Source organism: Agelaius phoeniceus, chromosome Z, assembly GCF_051311805.1.
Source record: "Agelaius phoeniceus isolate bAgePho1 chromosome Z, bAgePho1.hap1, whole genome shotgun sequence".
In the NCBI taxonomy this organism is placed as follows: Eukaryota; Metazoa; Chordata; class Aves; order Passeriformes; family Icteridae; genus Agelaius; species Agelaius phoeniceus.
The window spans coordinates 21,222,545-21,243,762 of NC_135303.1; the positions used below are offsets into that span (position 1 = coordinate 21,222,545).

Here is a 21,218-nt window from a genome sequence, read left to right on the forward strand (position 1 = left end):
TGAGAAATTAAATGGCCCCATTCTGCAATTTTGCATGAAGCAACTATAAAATACTTTCAATGTGTTCAAGAATAAATTAGGAACTTTAACAATTACAGCTTTTGCTGTTAAAATTCCTAAATTATTGAGAATTTTGGAATGAAGTTACTGGGATACTTTGGATACTGTCATGTAATTTTAATCATCCAACATTTTCCCATACTAGCTCATGGATTTACTTTTCAACACTAGCACCCTGGGACAAGAACTAGCTGATTTATTTCCCATGTTAGAAGATCTTGCGGCTCAGTTGTCTTTTTTGCCTTGGCTCCAATAGATGGAAGCAAATCTCTTGCTGGGTTATAAGTTTAGTGTGGTTTTGGGGCTGTTTCTTCAGGTTCAAGTCTTTACTTTCATATTTTTTTGTTTGTTGTCTGTTATCCTTTGATGTTAGATTCCCAGATAATTTATTCCAGTTCACAGAGCAGTTTCCTCAGATGAGAACCATGTGTTAGTAAGCCCGTAGCTCCTGCTGAAACCTCTTGCAGGGATAAACAGAGAGTGTAGCCAAACTACATGAGTTTGTTTCTGGAAACCCTACTGCTGCATGATTCTGTAGAAATAACCACTGACAAGACATATGCAAGAATTTATGGTATGAATTCAGGTGTGTACAGAGTGGTAGTTGTCATTCTTACTGTACAATACCTTGTCTGCTAAAAAAGCATGGAAACGACAATGTGCATTCTTTTTTAAATTTGTTTAAACCACTGCATCACCCATGTCTCTTCATCAGTCAAAAATGCACTGATCATGATGTACAGTGTCATGTCCATGGTAGGCTGGTTTTAGACAGATTTAAAGTACAAAGTTTTAAAACCACAGCTCACTCTGCTCAGCCTGGCTTATCTGATAAAAAAGTAGAAGAGCAGCAAGAATAGAGTCTGATGCTACCTGGAACAGACTCACTATGTTATATTATGATAAAAAAATAGTAAGGATACTTTCAATATTAAGCAGGCTTTGCATCTGCCACAGACAGAGCATATTCTGCATCAAGACAGATATGCATACAGGAGAGTAGTAATTGCTTGTTTCCTAAACCCTAAGCCAGAGTCATGCTCTGCTGTTATGTAAAATGGTGACATTAGATGCTCATCTTTGTAAGACTTGGCAACCTCAATCAAAGAGATGTCAAATGCTCTAAACTGTATGGTGTATGGTCACCCCATGAATGAAAAAGACACTTCCTCAAGTTGCTACAGTCAAACCAGCATATGCTGTGATCCTGTTGATTCTCACAAACTAATCAGGGTCAGATTTATGTATTGCAAATTCTTGAGGACAGGGACAGTATCTTCCTATAAACTCCAACAGTACAAAGAATAACAGGTTAAATAATGCACCTCCAGTCATAAGACTCCATACCTGTACTGGTAATAAAGACATTTCAACAGATGATGTTTTAAGATGCTATGCTAACAGAAAAGAATGTGTTACTAATGAATTACAACAAAGATCCTGATCACTGGGAATGTTAAAAGATACCAAATTAATTCCATAATTATTTTCATATGCCTAACATCTTGGCCAAATTCCATCCTGGATCATTGTTCTGCCGTACAAATTGTAATGCAGCTGAAGAAGAAACTCTTCGCTTTTTGGTTTAGATAGATTTCATAATATTTTGTCCTGTTTGAAGTATTAACACTTCACCATGGCTCTGCTTTCAGAATCAGGTGAACTAATGGTGCTCCTTGCTCATATTTTCTTTCAAGTAAGTTGTGTAGATGCCCATTTCATATGTAATTAGAGAACTTTTATATTAATAGGAATTTCAACTTATCTGAAGTGACAAAGTGTTTCTCTTCTACTTTTCCAGAAAAGTAACAGAGAAAAAAAATTGCTTATAAGAACTTACTTTCAAATTAATGAAGATTAATGAAGATATAAACTTTTAGAATCCACCTCCCCCTGACAATTAAATTAATATCTACATTCTAATAAAACTGATTACAGTATGGAATTTTTGGAAATACCAAATTATGGATGACTTTAACAATGCCATGAAAGAAAACAACGGATTAAACCTAAAGAAATGACGATACTTCATTCTTGAGCATTGTCTGAATAAACTTAAATTGTCTTTCCAAGGCTGAGTCTCCGTACAGTTTTGTCAAATACCAACATTGATTTTGAGTAGATTTTTAATCTTTGATACTTCTTATGCCTGAAATATATAGCCTGTAATTAAACAAATTAGTCCTCCGTTTTCCAAGCTACAGGTGGCAGAATTCACTCATATAAAATAATTAATCATTACCTTTTGGATCCTGGTTTGCTGTAAAATCTGTATGAGAATGTAGTAATATATTTGCTTATATTCTTACGTAGTTTTCTCCCCAGATTTTGGCCGTCTTTCAAAAGAAATGTGTGAAACTTTCTACTTGACAAGGTCAAAATAATTTTGGATTACAATAAGACCTAAAATTACATGGAAACTCTATATTTTGAGCCTGGTCTCACTAAAAGAAAAGTAAGTTGTGAAAAATATGGTACAACAAACTCTGTACATTAAGATCATTAGTAAGAAATTACACGTATTTGAGTCAATATCTATTGTGAGATTGATTTTTTATAGGAATTATAAATTTGAATCCCTTGTTAAGTTCACAATGAATATGAACATAATGTCACAATGAACATAAAATGTCACATTGGTTTTAACTACTGCTAGACTTTTTACATTTTACTGCAGAAAGCAGACCCAGTGTTAAAGCTGTGGGGTTTGTAGCTGTATAGTAGGAGTACATGTCATGTACTTTATGAAAGCAAGATGTGTGAAGGGTAAATATGTGAATTGCATAGAAATAATGGCTCATCTCAACAGTGTGGTGTACCTATTGGAGTGTGCAGTGACTTCTTATTCTTGTTCGTTGAATAATGATCAATAATTTGTTCTACATCATTTTTCTCTTCTGTCATCTAGGAAAGAATGAAAAAATTCTTAGTTTGCATTTTAGGAGTGACTGTGTAGTCTCTCTGAAAATCTGATAATACTGTAGTATAACATTTTGCTCTTGCTGTCTTCAGTAAGTCTAAGATTTTTAAAGATTAGCACAGCTCTTGAGAAAATACATTCTACAACTGGAGTTCATTTTTAATCTCTTGCTGCTTATCAGTGATTTGATCTGATATTATGAAGCAGGTTGATACCTTGATCATATTACAGCCTGAAGTCTCTGTTCTGATTTTTTGCCTCCATACACGTGTATCTTATTTCCCTTTTGAGGTCCTTAAAAGATAAATACATTAGCTACATAAAATGAAAGGAAAAACACTTTGAAAATGTGTAATAATGTTCCAATTTTGCTGATATTTTAAGTAAAACTGAAGTTAAAATGAACATTACATGCAATGTCCTGAAGAGATGAAGCTTCCATTAGAATAAAAACCATAGAACTTTAAGAAATTGAACAGCTCTGATCTATTTAATCATCTGAGTACATCTTAGTATCTGAAATCATGTCAATGCTCATGGCACTCCTTATTTTATCCTACCTTCTCTGGTTGTAGTAGTGCCTTTCCTTTGATAAAGGGGAAAACTTCATAATTTTAGTTCATATTAAATAGACTAAAAATATGTCCCTGATGCCACGTTGTTAATACTAATGTAATATTATTATTATTAGGTCACTAAGCAACACAATCTGAACATATCAAAACTAATGAAAGAAAAGGATTTCAGAAGTAACCTTCCCTTATGCAGTTCATCAAGTCCCAGCATACTACAATGAGGACTGAGATTGAGCAAGAAACAGAATTTAAAGTCCTGGACAGATGCTAGTCAAAATACATTTATTCAAGATATGAAGAAAAAAGAAAATATGTATTTGTTTGTTAAAGGAATGGCTTTTTTGTGTCTAATATATTAGAGAAATTCTTAAAATTCATCTTCTTATAATGCTGCCAAGGTCAGGATCAGCCTGGGTTATCAGCCACAGACTGGTAAGTCCTAGACAAGCAAGATAAGCTGTCTTTTTCTCCTTTCTGTACTGCCTTATGGTTAGTTTCTAAGTGCATGCTGAAAACCAAGTAATGGAGTAACAGTTTCCCTCAAATCTGTGATAAATTGCATTCTGACACACTTTCTTTGTTGTATAAATTCATACACATGTAGGGCATAAATCCCAGAAAAGTTACCTAAGTATCAAAACAAGAGGGAAAATAATATAAATAATAATATAACAATAACATGACAATAACATAAAATATTGTCATTCTTTAAGGATACTATTTAGTGACCTCAGTGTGAGTCTTCTTCTAGAACAAAGTTGCAACCAGCATTGAAACACATTATCTATTATTGAATGTAGTAGTTTTACACTTCTGATTTTCAGCAGTGTTTTGGGGAACACTGAAACAGAGGAATATAATATTTAGCAATGATCCGTAAAATGTGCTGAATATCTTTACCAGTAATTGATCAATATTCTCACTGTGAGCATCTGGTATAGCATGACTAAGAACAAATAGTATTGTAATACTTGTTATTCAATCTCTGAACTGTAACAGAGCTAAATATTAAGTACTAAGAGCTAAGTACTTTGAATTAAAATATATTAACACACCTCTTTTACCATTTTGTATCTACGGAGAATAAATCATAAGCAAAAGAATGCATATTATTCCATGATGCCACAATAAAATTTGCTCACAGGAACCAGTGCTATTAAAAACACCACATTCTGCTGAGATTGTGGTTCAAGGCTTAATGATTAAGAGTAAGTTGCCCTGAAGACTATCCAGTAATGAGCATTTGTAAATTCCCAACTTAATAATATGTAATACTTTTAGATTGTTTCAAGAATTATTTAGGCTAAAAGGTTCCTTGGCATTGACATTGAGCATAATCCATTGGAAGACTACTAAAAATGACAAGACAAAAAAACCCCAGTTGAAAACATCATCAATTTGCTAATCTTACAGAGTAAGGAGTTTTCACAGAAGTAAAATTTAGGAAAATCTAAATGTAATGAAGTGAACTTCAGGTACACATGTCAACTTCCTCCACTTCAGTTTGATTTTTTTTTTCTGAAATTAACTGATTTGTAAAATTTGATGTAAGAAGAAGAAACCACCCACCAAGTATTTTTTCCCACTTTAGATTAGCTTTCATTTTCTAATAATACAGTCTAGGAAACATTCTGAATTGTGCTCATTTAAATCAGATTATTTAAGTAACTTGCACCCATGAGATAGTGTAAAATTCAAAGGATTTAAAATAATTTTAAAAAAACACCATCACACCAGACTATTAAGCAAAGTCTTAATGGGGCAGCATTTTACTTGATGAAAGTAATTGTGACATTGGTACAACATCAAAAGATAGTAAACTTGAACAAATTCTTAAGTCTTTGCAGTACTATGACTTGTAGCCTCAAACCTACAAGCATGTATATGCCTAATTCGAAGCACTTAAATAGTTTGCTGAGGACTGCAGAACTCTTCTTGTACCTAAGATTAATTACATATGTAATGGTTAATATGAATAAAATCACAGATGCTGTTACTGTACCCAAATAAGTCAAGTAAGCCAATGAGAATTTGAAATCAATGAGTATGTGTGAGATGAAAAACCTAATCCCTCATGCACTTAACATGGATTCAAGTTTTGTGCATCTAAATACAGTTCTGTATTCAGGTGAAAGGGGGTATTATCAGTGCATGGAACAGTATTTAGAGCAACTTGGTAAAAAGTGTCCCAACAACTTTCATAACTCACTTCAGGTAATAAATTATTAAACTGAAATTTCAGACATGGAACAGAAGAAAATAGATTATTTCTTATTCAAAGCACTTCATGGATGTCCACAAGTGCAGAATCCATTTGACCACACTGAAGCCATTAACATCTAGTCTAAACTTCTTCAAACATAGCCTTATTACTTTATCATCAATGAGGAAAATTAAGCACCATACTAATATAGCTGTAAACATGTCATTGTAATTGCAACAATAAGAACAGAAATAACAAGATGCACAGCAAGACAAGCAGACAAGAGAATTCCTTTCCATCTACAACATTGTACAGCTGAACCCTAGTGACTTACAATGCATAATAGGAAGAAGAAGGGGATAATTCCTTGTAAAGACGAGGAATAAAGATTAAAATACAAGTTTTAGAATTACATTAAATGTAAAAACAGTCTGTGTATTATTTAGTAAGCAATCATGTTGACATACTGTTTATGTTAACACAAAAAAGGTCATGCTCTTGACATGAAACATGACATGCCATTAAGAAGTCACTATCCATAACTACATCAGTAGTATGCTTCGGGAAAAATAAAATTTGAAGAGGCATAAGGGAAAAAGAAAATTTGACAGAACAACTCCAAGTACTGCTGAGAGGAACTGGAATAAAAAAGAGTCCAAATAGAAATTACACTGAACAATAAGAAAGTGATTTTAAAAAGTAACCAAGAATATATATTTAATTTTAATGTTTTCTGATAAGTATATATTGTTGAAGACAGATTTCCTGGGGAAGTTCCTTACCTGAAGGCCTATCTTGGCAAAGGACATAACTTGGCAACCTAAGATATGATGCTGAGATTCCTAAAATACACTGTGGGGGTGGTTATATCTGTCAATATGATACTTGCGGAGGACTTTTCGAAAATAGCCTGATCTGAATCATTAAGGATTTCAAAACTAAGGCAGCAAACTTTAAAATCAAACAGCTACTTCATAGCAGATAAAGTAAATGAGTGAAGGTACAAGGCAAAGGATTGTACTTGCTCAAGACAGGATGGGAGTGTGTCACTGAATTCTGAACAGGCTGCAAGTGACAGAGCTGAGCTGCTAGAAGGCTTTCTAGAAGGGAATTACAATAATCCTTTCCATCAAAAGGGCATGTGCTGCTGCTGCTGCTGCTATTAGGTCATCACAGGATAAATAAGAGCACTGTCTTCATCAAGCACACCACAGAACAGACATTTTTCAATCTCATTCACTACAGAAATCTCCACAAAGAAGAAGGGGCTGAACTGGAGAATAAATTTTTACTACAATTTCTTACTGCTCTCAAATCCCCAAATCAGACTGCAGTGATGTGTAAAAAGAGAAGGAAATCTCCTAAAGAAAACAAATACATGCTGGTCAGATTTGTGGTTTTGCTGTGGCCAAAGCAGAGATAGCTGACAATATCTTTCACCTGGCCTATGTGAAAAGAAGAGCTACATTTGTGGAACCTTTTGTGCGAGAGTCACCCAGCTCCTTATCACTGAAAGTGGCACAAAATCTTTGATATTTAACATTCCTGCAATACCTAGGAGCACTCACTTCATGACATGATTTTGGTGTCTGCCAAACTAACCTTAAATGTCAGCATTTTATCATTACTCTGACAGTCTGCACCACAAAATTGTTGGCTTCTTCCAGAATCCCAGAATACTGAAGTTTGGAAAGGACCTCTGGAGATCATCTGTTTCAACTCCCTCATGCAAGCAGGAGAATTAGCATTTGATTTTCTTATGCTTGGGCAAACTGAGATTTTCTTGCATTTACACATGTTGAATTGACCTATAAACTGCAAAACATGTTGTAAGTTAGAGCACCCAAAACTTCCTTGTGTTCATAAATCCCAAAATACTTAAATATGCATATAAATTAAAATGTCGGACTTTGGGTCATCAAGCTGAATTAAGCATTTATGCATTTTAAAAACATTTTTTGTAAGTTACATTTTGAAAGAATATCATACTGTTCACCCTAGTCATGAATTAGTAGTATTAAAAGTATTTAAAATTAAGTACTTATCAGCCTCTAATGAACAGTAAGTAACTTTCTTAAAAGAGAAAGCTTATGTGATATAATTTATGAAACTTCTGGTAGCATGATTATTAAAAGTAACGGTTTGTACTCCTGTAGCCTGACTGAATTTGAAAGAAAGTTCATAATGGAGTGGGGGAATTAGCTGATGAACTTCCATCAACTATAGCAATAGCCTTCATGAATAATTCAATATCTGCCTATCTCCTCTTATGTCTCAACAGACTAACAGCTGCAGCTCTCAAATGACAAGTGTTATTTCTTTTGAAGCTTCTGAAAAAATACACTGATTATAAAATAATATATATAATAAAATTTTCTTTTCCTCTTTTTCCCTTATCACCTATAGACACTGGTGAAATTTTACAACAAAAGTAGAAATTTTCAAATGGAATTTTTGGAGTTATGCAGCAGGTCTACAGAAACAGACGGGAAAACAATTCAGGTCTTCTACTAAAATTTGGTCCTTTATCTTAAAACAGCCACATAACATATTCATATTACTGTGTCCCTGAAACCTCATTCAGATCAGCTTTGTGCATGTACAAGCTTTCATAACACCTATGGCTTCATGCAGACAGGAAGAAACTTTCTGGTCTGTTTTAGAATCTAAAGTTTTCTGTAACGTGCTGTGTGAGAATTTCACACTTAAAGATGCCAGAAAACAGAGCATGTTTGGTGAATATTCTGATATGGAAAAGAATTTCTCTTTTGCTAGCAAGACTTTAGTATATGGAAGAAGGAGCTTAAGGAGAGAGTAATGCAAGTTTCCTTGTGCAACGAAACCTGTACCACTATTCCAGTTTTAGGAAGAGAAATGGCTTTCACAGAATATCTTCTCACACTTCAATTCAGAATAGAAACTACAAATCTGCTTATATATTTTTTTATTAAGCAAGATAGACAATGAAACCAAAACCAGATTAATTTTAATCATTCAGAAAAAGATTGTCCACAGCCACCAGGCCTTATTGCTTAAAGGAAGGTCTCTCAGATAAGTTTGTATAAACAAGTTGACTATTTTTCAGTGTTATTACATAACAGTGGATATTTGGAAAGAAAATATTAGCTTAATATAATGCTGAAATAGCTGCAGTTGCCTGGTTTTCTGAGAACCTACAGTGTGCAGAAGTTCTGACTGACACCTGTAGTGGACAAAATCTTTTTTTATAATACAAACTTGATGCTTTGTCTTCTTTTTTTTTCTTACTATTTTAAAATATAGATTATTTCTGTCCATAACCCAGCTTCTGCTTATGGGAAGTGTACTCTCTTCAAGAGAGAAGAAAAATTCTCTGCCTTGCATGGCCTATATAGACAAACATGATAAAAATTAAGGAAGTATTGAAGATATGAAAATGATCCTGTTGATCAGAGATTACATGTTCCTTAAACATCTGCTTTGCCTTCTTGTAATTAACTGTTTATTTTCTCAGCTCCAGAAGTGCCCTGGCTCTTCTCATTCAAAAAAATGTCAGGATCTTTCAGTGCTTGAATTGCCCAGTGGATCTGATAAAGGCCTGACTTTAACTGGGATGCACATTGAGCATTTGAGTAAGAGCTTTCTTGCCTGGAATTTTTCTAGCAACATACAGAAGAGAGAGGTTTCATTCTATAACGTCAGATGTGTATTTTCTACACAATAGAATCTACACAATCAGAAAGATATATGTTATGTTTTCATCTACTTATGTTTGATATTTTCACACTCAAGTTTTCAAACAAACTAAAGTGGAATTATAAGACATTCAAAACAAAAAAGCTATCTGTCTGTTCTTATTTTTACATTTTTTAGATGACAGAAATAAAAAACTGGAACAGTTATGGAGACAGTGTATTTGCAAGCTTAATGACACTGGCAACTAAAAAAAATTAAAATGGTATTAATAGCTTTGTCAATTAAGGTCAATATAAGATCATTTAGAAGTGTTACCATGAAAGAGCTCTTTGTCATCAGTCATATTAACACTGTGAACATGCTTAAATTTTCTGAATAATGCAGAACCCTCAAAATTGCAGTATTTTTCTTCAAAATAATATTCTTACAATTAAAGCACTGTCTATATTTTTGTCAATGACAAATTGTTAGAGAAACAGAGGCCATAATATAATTGGCCAAATAATTAATTTTTGTACATACATTTTTTTGTGTTGAATATTGTGATGGGATTCAAAATTAATCATTTGTAAGGTAATTCTTGCACTGCATAGATGCACACAACTTCTGAGATTTAGGCAGGTGTAGCATGACTGTACACCGCAGCAATTCTCTGCACTGTGTAAGAGTTAGTGGTCAGCTCTGTCTCCATCCAGACAGTCCCCTTCTCTCTTAAACTGTGTATAAATATAATTTTTTCTTGAGTAATGTGTTTGTCCTGCATCTGCAGGCAAACAGATTAAAAAAACAATTGTGTAATTTTATAAAGAAAAAATGCCACATACAAACAGTGCTTTCACCAGGGGCAGTATTAGCTCAAACTATCATTACTGGTGAAAAACCATGCTTTATGGTTCAAAAATAATCCATTTTTGAGGACAGTTCACATCACAAAAATAGGTTGTTTCTCCTCATGAAAAATCCACATCCAGCCTTACACAGGGAAAAAATCTGCTTCAGCCATCTAGAGAAGGTGATTCTCCCGTTGGAAACATGCTGCTGGCAAGGCACTGGAAAATATTTTCACAGGAAAAAGCCCCAACTGTTCTACTTCCTTAACAGCAAGAAAATGTAGTCTTATAATATTAATTATATCTTAATTTTCCAGTGTATAATCATGCATACAACTGATACCTTTAATGACGTCTTCAAGTTATTTATGTTACTGTTGAAGTATAAGATGGAAGTATATACAGGATTTACTGACCTGTTTTATATATTAGCTTATCTGAAGGTACGCAGATATCTGCATACTATCACTTAAGTATCAATGTTTATTCCTGAAACATTACTGGGACACTGAAAATACTAGTTCCTATTCAGTAGTGATGAAAATAAATGGAATACAAATCTTCATGTAAATTAAAAGCTGTAGCACCTGTGAAAAAAGCAGCTCTCAGTCTATTGCTTTTCTGATAATCATTTGACCAGTTCTGTTATGATTTTGTTTATTTGTTTCTTTGTTTGTTTTTTCATGGAAAGTTATCAGCTATGTAAAATGAAAAAAAAAACAACTGAAACACCTTCTTTATTTCATATCTTCTAACTTATTAGGTATCTACAGTGAGATCAGCACTGATGTTTGAAACAGAATCTGAAAATGCTTAGCATTCAGAATAAAGTTCTATATAGTAAGTCTTCAGCTTTGGAATTTATCATCTAATTTGTCCAGTTTGGATGTGTATAAATGTCATCTTTTTTGCCACATAAGATTCTATGTAGGATCATAAAATACCAGGCAAAAGGTGTTGAGATTCTCGTGTTTAGCATTTAGATCTAAAAGCAATGTATTGTTGTACTAAGCTGCAATGAATTTTATAGGCTTTTTAAATTATAATTATTTGGGGGGGGGGGGGGCGGGGGAGTTTTTTTTTGGTTTGGGTTTTGATTTTTTGTTTGGTTTTTGATTTTGTTTTTGTTTTTAATAAAGGAACCATAATCAATATGATTAAATTTTAAAAAATCAAGGTTGACAGGTGGCACAATGAGAAAACGTTACATTCTGAAGTATTTCATTTGGTCTTTACCATCTTTCCTGATACTTTGGAGAAGTATCAATTCACAGGATTAGGATATAAATTCTATTCGTTTAGAAATGTATTAAATTATCCCTTTCTCTTCTCGCTACCCAAACAACTAATAGGTGTGTTGCAATCTTAGTCTTAAAAGGGTAATAGCTAAGTCGTAAAAATATTTCTGGAGTTAAACTGAGCCTAGCAATCAAGACATAGAAATAGTGAAAGTAATCATCTGAGGACCCTATTTTCTCTGTCTGCTTTTTACATTATATGTGATACACTGATGCTATTTGTCTCCTAGAAATGCCCACATTAACAAATCCCATCCTAAATTAATTTTAGGACTAATTAAAAAGTTGAAATTATTTCCAGAAACTTTGAAAGTGTAGCTTGTAATAGACCTCTCCAAAATACAAGAATACTCTCCTTAAAAACATACAAATTAAAAATATTATGATGACAAACAGGGGTTACAGTCATCTTTTAATTCAACCTGTCTATAAAATCAGGAGAAATTAGGTTTGGTATTCTCACATTTATTTTTTTGAGACCAAAATATACCAAAAAATATAAAAGCATATAAAAAGACCACACTAAAAATTAGTATATTTTTAACCCATAATACAGAAGATTTTAGGTTTAGATGAAAGACTTTTATTTTATATAATAACTGTATATATAGGGAGAAAGAACACCACATGTTTATGGACTGATTATTTTTATGAGGTCTAATTGAAGAGACATTTTGACAGTTTTATTTACAATTTATGGCATACCCAGTAGCATGCAATCATAGTTTGAAAACCATACATATTTGTATAAAAAGCACACACACACACACACACACACACACACACACACACGCATATATATATATATATATATATATATATATATATATATATATGCATGTACATATGTATAAATATGTGTACATGATGATAAGAAACAAATTTACAGAAAAACCACAAGCCTAGTTAATGTCAGTCTACCACTGTTGCATATTTACAGATAGCCTTTTTAACACAATCTATCAATGATACAAAATCTGCAACTAGGTGAGGGACAACAATGTGAATTCAGAGTTCTAAGTATATAAAGCCATTTCCCAAAATGAAATAGTCTTTTAAAAAAATCCTAAAAATATAGATCAAATTTGTTTAAATATATTTAATTTATGTTAATGTATATATGCAGATATTTCAAAGCCAACCAAAACTAGGCTCACTAAACTAGTTTTCAGTTTGGGGAATTAATGGGGATTCTAGCTGTGGAAGATTTTTTTCTTTTAGCTGTAGAATAAAAAAAATAAAGAAGCCAGAACTGTCAGCCCGTATGAACAAAGTACAATTAAAAAGGAAAATTTAGGTCAAAATAAAAGTATTATAGGCAATATCAGCTTGTAAACCAAATTCTGTTTTTTAATAAACATGTAGAATGCCTATACATATTTAATATTAGCCTTTTTTTAATGGCTCATACTGTAAACTTAATAACCCAGTGTGGAAATTGCTGTTGTCATCTCTGCCTTCATTGAGATAGAGGTAGAAAGCAGCAAAGAAGGAACACAAAATTTGAGCTGGTGATTAATTTTTTTCTTTCGCAAAGACAGTGAGAACACCTATCATCTAATAAACAGTGTTTTTCTTGTTAGATACCTTCCATAAAGTTTAATTACTTACACCAAGTCTTCCTTTTGAACACTGGGAAGAAAGGCAAGACATTCATAATAGTAAAAAAAAAATAATCTTCATTTCTTTCAATCTACCTTCTTTTTTATTATCCTTTTTGTTCATGCTGTTAAGGCCAAAGGTAGAGCTGTTCATTAATGTGTATTTGCACAGCATCCTGTACAGGCCCTAATCTATGTTAAGTTATGTTACTTACTTTTAAGTTTATGTTACTTACTTGTATGTTACATACAAAATATCACAATAAATGATAACATTAAGGTTTATAGCTTTTATTCTGTAGGCAATAAAGTAAAAAAAAAATCTTTTTTTGATTTGTTTCTATTCAGCCTCTTACTGACTATAACTTTGCATGAGAAGGAACACGTTATCCCCGTATACAAAATCCTTTTGTATAATTAATGTATATTCAGGATACTTAAGAGTGCATGTGTTTGGATGATCAGGATTATTTATAAATGGGGAAATTTGTATTTATATTTTAAAATATAAAAGAAACACTATAATATTGTCTAAAATAGCTGGAAATACTACATTTATTCCTGAATGGCCAGAATTACTGTCGCCACTTGTAACTGAGGCCTGTCAACATTCTGTGGTGATTTCTATAATACATATAATTGGCAAATTTTAACTTTACAAAGTAGGAATTAAAAAAGAAAGCTAAGATGTTAAACAAACACCCTGTTTAATCCAATGCAAAGTTACCTGGATAAAACCCCAAGACTGAACAATATGTAAAAAAAAAAAAAAAAAAAATTAACTTCTTCTCAGTTACTTAGAAAAGAGAATCCTGTATAAGTGACTACACCAGCATGTTCTGCCACATTTTTTTCATAACTGAGCCCTGTCAATGACAGCAAAACAGATTGTGTGCATCTGCTGGGAATGAGCCAGATGACAGTGGAAGAAACACACATGGATACCTTGGCACAACTACTAAAGAAGTAGAAGAAAAATGGACAGAAAGAAGCAGAAAGTTCTAAACTTTAATTAAAATGAATTTCTAGCAAAAGTGAAGTTCTAAGAATCTGTTCCTTTGCTTTAGACTGTAACTGTCTAAAAGCCACTACATATTTACAGTCTACATTGCCTTTTTATCCCCATGGTACTCATATGGACACTGTTACCACAGTGCTTCGGTCACACAGAATCTGCCTCATGGAAATACCATCTCATTCTACAGAAAGGGAATTGATGCATGAGCTAAATGAAATCTTCACAGCCATCTAAAAGAGGTTCTGGAAGAGTTGATTCCACACTTCCCAAATACAAGCTGCCATCACAGACACTAGAATATCCTTCCTCTGCTTAGCTATGCTCTCAGACAAAAGTAGCATTATACCTAAAACCAATACAAAACAAATAACCTGCTAATACTCTAGCATTACAGGATATGGGCCTCTCACACGTTGAATAAGCATAAATGATGATTGAGTCAGCTTTGCTATTGCTGCTTGCATCTTATCAAGTTTCACTTGAATTTATGGATTGAGAACCCGAGATGGCTCTAAAAACAATCAGCGAGTTATAGTTGTCAGTAAAAAACTGCCACCACAAATAAACGTAACTATGTATTCTCACATAAAAGGAGAACCAGATCTTCAGTAAATAGTAAAAAGCACTCTCCAGGCTACAGCTATTGACTCATCATGGCACCAGAACTGCATGCTTATACTCAGGAAAGAATTCAGAAATTCTGATGAGTCTGTAAAATCTTTTTTTTCAGCTGTAAAGTAATTTACATTGTGTCCCTTTTGGTTAATTGAAGATAAACTAAATACTTGAAGATAGACCAAATAAGCTCACTCCTGCCTCCCTCCCTCCCTCCGTCTCTTTTTTGAGAATATAGTGTTCCAGTAAAAAGGACATACAAACTATTCTGAATTTTGTAATGATGTTTACACACTTTTGTCTTATACATCAGGAATAAAATTGGACTGCCAGCTGAGTGAAGATTCATACACCGCCTAATGGTCTGAGCACTTGAAGTAATCTGGAGCACCTGGAAGTCTTATGAGGCCAGCAGTCTCAGCCTGTATACACTCCATCTACAGTGATTATTTGGTATAAAGTACTTCAAAATCACATTAGAAAAATGGAATGATTTTGCTTTATGAAACCCACACAGATCGTTACATAATACAATTAACATCTAGCAGACAGAAGCTGAGGTATACTCTCCTAATCTGAGAACAGCTCTAGAAAAGCATAAAATGTACCTTCACATTCCATCTCATTTCGGGATGTGTGAATGGCAAGCACACACGTACACCCAAGAGGGACTTAGCAAACTGCTTAAGTCTGCTTATAATGCTCTTGATCAAAGAAGTGGTACATCTTTTTACATTCTTCCCAGGGTGGTCCAGAAGAGAAGATAAGAAGATCTTCTTTTGAAATGTTCTATTCAAATGGTACCTTTGTTTCTAATGAGTCTGGAAAAAGAGTCAGAGCAGAACTGAGAAAAAGAAGTGGATGTTAATTAACAGCATGAATCCTGTATATAAATCAGTTTTTAGTAGGTCATCAAGTCAGTGAAGTTATGCTAAAATACATGAACAAAGGACATAGTGTCATATATTTACTTATGTCTTAAATACTCTTAAATAAATACATTATTATATTTTGATGTAAGTTCTCTTCATGAGAAGAGATCAGAACTTCCAAATTATAGTAAAAGAAAAGGAAAAAGCAGCATGTTTTTATAACTTAGGAGCAGCTTCAAGGTCTTGGAAAAATACTAGTCAAGATGGAATATCCACAACTTTTTAACTGCACTTAACTCTTCTCCATTAATTCAAGCCTAATAATGTGGTCACAAAATCAGCTTTTGACTCACACCCACATATTCAACAGGCACATTAATTATACAAGAAACTGGCTGAAGAGTCATGCATGCTAGGCCACAAGGTCTTTCCTAAGAGACCATCCAAACTCTGGGTGTGAAGACGAGAGAGAACATGCAAAAAATGGTTATTTTGGAACTACTTTTTCTCTTACAGGTTTATGAAACACTCTGAGGTAGACTGAGAGATTTAGCACACCCTCGAACTTTAATTCCTGTCTCAGCCAACACATAATCAATTCATTACTCACTTACAGCATGCTCACTGTCCTCACAGTCAAACATCTCTTCATGTTTCTAGCTCTTATCCTAGATTTCAGAGATTCATTAGACATGGTATGTATCTGTTCAAAAGCTAACTCAAATGAAAGGATGAGGTCACTAAAAATTATGAAAGACTGTCACAGAAGTATTTATTATATAGTTTTATGTATTTAGATGAATGCACTTGCATTGTGGTAAAATCAAAAGTAAAAGCAAAAGAATTATTTTCTTATACATTGTATTTTATAAAGTAAAATCAAACTTTTCAGACAATGCAATAGCAAAGATGGCATTGAACTGGTTGTTTAAACTAGCTATAAGTTTAAACAGAAAGCTATATTACAGACTAGAATCATAAAAAGGCTTGCATTTTTTAGTAAGAGAGGTAAAAAAGATTGAGAGACTAACTCAATAGGTAAGGAACTATGGCATTCCAGAAAAACATGACTCAATTACAGTCCTTCCTTTGATGACTATTTCATTACCTATACAAAAATGTAACGGCCTCACATTTGGAAACTGCGACTAGCTTTCTCCCACAATATTCTATAATCAATGGAAAAGAGAATTTACCATTAGCTGCTCTATGTTAAGAGTAAGAAGTCTTTCCAATTAGGTTTCTCAACTCTTGAATTTCTGACATAAAAATTAAACCAATGTTCATAAAGAACTTACAGATTTAATTTGGGATGTGGATTCCAGTAGACAACAGGACACAGCAAAGTAAAACCTAAATTCCACTTTTAGATGTTGCCCTAAGTCCTTTCTAATTTTCTGAACACATTCCAACACAAATTTAAGGTTTTAGTAAAAGTGACAATTTCATTCCACTCAGGCATTTCATAACAGACTTGCACAAAAAAAAAAGAAAAATAAGTTTGCAGTTCCATTGAAAATTTACATTTGGCGGTTCTGAGTCCCTTTTATACTGCTTTTCAGCTTTTGCCCTTCACTTGCAATTTTTTTACCTTGCATCTGTTGCCTTAAATAAAGTTCATGTATCTCTTCAGAGATGATGATTACTGAATTGTACATTAAGGATAAACATACATTTTTTAAAATACTCCCAATATTTTCAGGTTTTGGAATTTATATTGAAAGATTCTCCTCCCTAGTCTCCTTGGAAATTGAAACTGATGGGTTATATTTGGTGCTGACAATTATTGCATTTAAGAAACTTGTTCAAAATTTGGAGCACACTTTGACATGGAATGTGCCATATGCTCACCTTTTCAAAAGAAAGCCTACATTTTAGATTTAGGTATCTAGCTTAAGTAATGGTCATAGAAAGTGGTCTTTGTGAACAGACATAAGAGTGGGTATTTATTTAACTAGTTTGCATATAAGAGTAGGATGTAGACCAACATATGAAAATAGAATGCTGATGATTCTTTCTTTCACATATTATCATCATCAGAATCTCACAAAACTATACATCTTTAGATTCCTTGTGATTTTAAAGAGACCTTTTTTAATATATCCACATTGTATTTTGAATTTATATTTATCAAACATGGGAGTTGTATTCTTAGAATGGTATTTAATTCATAGAGCAATCTTCTGATCCATTAGTGGAATAACTTCCTCTTTCTGATCACATGTGGAAACCAGTAAAGCAAAAGGGGTGAACGAATACTTTCTTCCCAACTAATCTCAAAATTACTTTTTATCAGAAATCTGTAGAAGTGTCCTCTTGGAGCAGTCAATGAAGTGATGGTCTCAAGAGAGGTTTGCTTGTAATCATATACATAAAAATGTGGTAGAACAGAGGGCTACTGTTCTACAGCGGTGACTTTTAGAGACTTGTAACAGAAAGCAGCTCAAGAAAATCATAATTTGTCCAGATAGGTGGCAAGTACTGCTCCTAAAAACAGAGCAGAATGTCTCTTTATTTTTGTCACACCTCTGTTGCATGGCATATTGCTTCTTACTGTCATATATTGATTAAATAAAAACACACCCTGCCTCCATTGAGAAATCCTTGCACCCTCAGATATGTGTATTACTATATGATTAGAAATATAGGGAAATAATCCTAATAACATTGAAAATATGATGCCAAAATAGTAATTTTTCTATTGCTTGCTTTTTATCTGTCATAATGATTTGCATTATGCCTATCACCACTGTATCACCTCTCAAGCAATTTTTAAAAATATGAAATTCCAGAAAAGATAGCATCCAGTAAGGATGCTTTCTATGTTACTATTTTGCATGTCACCACTCAGTGTAATACTAAGCCTGTGACACTATCTACTGGAAGCATAACTGAACTAAATGCAAGGTTCTCAATGAGGATTTAAGTACTGGAAATGTATTGAAAATAGATTTTCATTTTGCTTTGTCAATAACAATTTTTGGGAGACCCACAAAAATATTAGTCCCACTTGTATGCCAATATTTCAGGAAATGTAGAAGATAATTTTTCTCTTTCTGTCCTATGCATAATCTTTTTTATGGCAGCATCAACAATAAAATGGAAACATCAGATCCTGTTTCCCCTGTGAAGATACGCAGATTTCTACCTACCAAGGATACAACTATAATTATGTGAAGTTTGCTTCAATTAGGTAGCTTGGCAATCATTTCATCATGTTTTAAGAGTAAAGTGGAAAAAAATTTTTCCATTTCTTCTTTTCCAGTTGATACACATTTTGAACATAAATTTATATTATTTCCAATTGTTAACTACACATCATATAACAAAAAGTATTAGCCTTTTATATTTATAATTTCTAAATTATAATATTTATAATTTCTAAAATTCATCTACATGTGTTTTGGATAAAGTTATAATTTTTGTATGCCACTGCATGAATGCATTTTCTGGCTCAGTATTCTGAAATAAAAAATATGTCATGAAGAAGATTAGTAAGTATGCAAATTCACAAATTTCATAGATTGCACTGGGGTCGTAACATGGATTTTTTTCTCATTCCTCTGCATATCATATGATATGTCCATCTCATAAACATAAATAAGATGATGGGAAAACTGATGATTTCTCCAAGATTCTGTTAGCAAAATCAAATCAAATTTGTGTCATCAAATACTGTTTCAAAGATCTTTCCTTACAGCCTTACAACATATTTCAATCAACAATCAGTAAGATCACTGCGTATGTCTGCAACAATTAAAGATTATTCACAGCAAGATTAATTATATACATTTCAACAGGAATTTTTAATGAAAAAATTCTGCAAGATTAAAGTTTTAAGTTTGACTAACATGACTAACTCCTTCATTGTATCCCATCTTAACAAATAGACCACATCCGCGTTCTTCCAACCCCCTAAAAGCCTTCCTCCTCTACTGCTGTTCTCCCACTTATCCTAAGCAGAAACACATTCAGGACCCTGATGGACAGACATATAGCAGTCCTGAGGCTAAATCTAGAAAACATACTGTCTCCTGCTGGTTTCACAGTATATCCCCAGAATATTAACATTTTTATAGTAGTAACTTAGGCTTTCCCATGGGATATGGCCATCAAAAGCGAGTTCTTGGCAGTAAAATTCAGAAGCTAAAATGCCAGGCTGAAGGGGACACATGGGGCCAGCATTACAGGATGGTCACAGGACCTCAGTGTCCTGTTGTTTGTCTACAATGCCCTCTCCTCCCAGCTCCCATTTTAGGGACAGCTTTTCCACCGAACTCTGATGAAATTATTTAAAACAGTGTTCATTGAGAAATCCATATTGAATTTTTAAATGAAAAGTGCTGCAGTCAAACTTCTTACAGGGCGAATATGTTCTGAAACATTATAATTTCTCTGATAACCCAACAATATCTTAACAATCTGGTTAAAAATGGACTATTATTTCAAATATAATGTCGTATTGAAACTTTTTTCACTAGGGGGAACAATTTTATTCAAAATCACACAAATAGCACATGCTAACCTGTGACTTGATTTTTTTATATTACTAAAATTAATGTTCCATGTGGATAGTGTTCTGCAATTTGTCAACTTGTTCTGATGTGGTTTATAAACAATTTCACAAGCCTACCTCCTTGCCCTTTGTACATACTTTCCTAACAGCTATTGATTGACAGCTTAAAAGTAAATAGTGAAATTTAACTGAGCATGGTTTCCACAAGTGGCATGCACCCTATATCTATAAAAGCAAACATAAATAATGTTGTTTGTAATTCAGTTCACTTAGACCTTGAGATTACAGCATGAAAAATACGAGATAGTAATATTTAACGTAAATTCCTGCACTGGTATTTGGTTGATAATTTTTATTATAAACTTAATTTAATCAATTATACAGTTGAAGAAATAAGAGTAAGATAAAACTTGTTAGATTTGAATCTAAGTTTCATATCAGCTTTATAACCTGGGAAAAGAAAGCAGAGGAGCTGTATGCCATCTGTTCAATTCTGTCCTTAATCTGTGGGCTGCCTTATGGTTAGCTTAAATGAAGGAAGCAGATACTGACTGACTTCCAGGACCAGCTGTACTGGCCAAGATCTCTGAAGCTCTCTTCACTCAAGCTCTTGCAGGCTTCCAATATTGGGGAAGGTGCCAGAAGGCAGAAATAAGTACATCAACCCTGCTGCAGCAGGTGACTGCTAAAACAGCTGTTCAGGGATTACAAATGGGGTACAGTCCATCTGACCTCACTGGTGTGATTACTGAATCCATATTGTGCCAGTGTATTCCATATAGGACTAAAATAATTCTCAGACAATTTGTGCAGAAATTGCTCTAAGATATCACAAGTGTAGGCTGTAATTTAGATCTCTGCAATCTAAATGTAGTTGTTTAAACAAAAAAAAAAAAAAAAAAAAAAAAAAGAAAGGGAAAGAAAGCTGGGTGGGGTTCTCTTTGGGAGTATTTCAGAGTATCAGTCCTACACTGGAAATGACATGGATTCTTTTTTGCTACACTTCTCCCTATTTTTCTTCCACATTTACTGTCT

At 33.4% G+C, this 21,218-nt stretch overlaps 1 protein-coding gene across 10 annotated transcripts in view; it reads right to left on the reverse strand.

Moving 5' to 3' along the window:
- MEF2C (myocyte enhancer factor 2C) overlaps positions 1-21,218 on the reverse strand; it is a 120,845-nt gene that overhangs the window by 93,287 nt on the left and 6,340 nt on the right. For 2 of the 10 annotated variants that reach the window (XM_077171936.1, XM_077171935.1), the window contains exon 2: positions 15,404-15,616. The exons of the other annotated variants lie outside the window; for them this stretch is intronic. The gene's annotated coding sequence lies outside the window, so the exon portion shown is untranslated. The remainder of the gene's footprint in view (positions 1-15,403; positions 15,617-21,218) is intronic. 10 annotated transcript variants of the gene reach the window in all.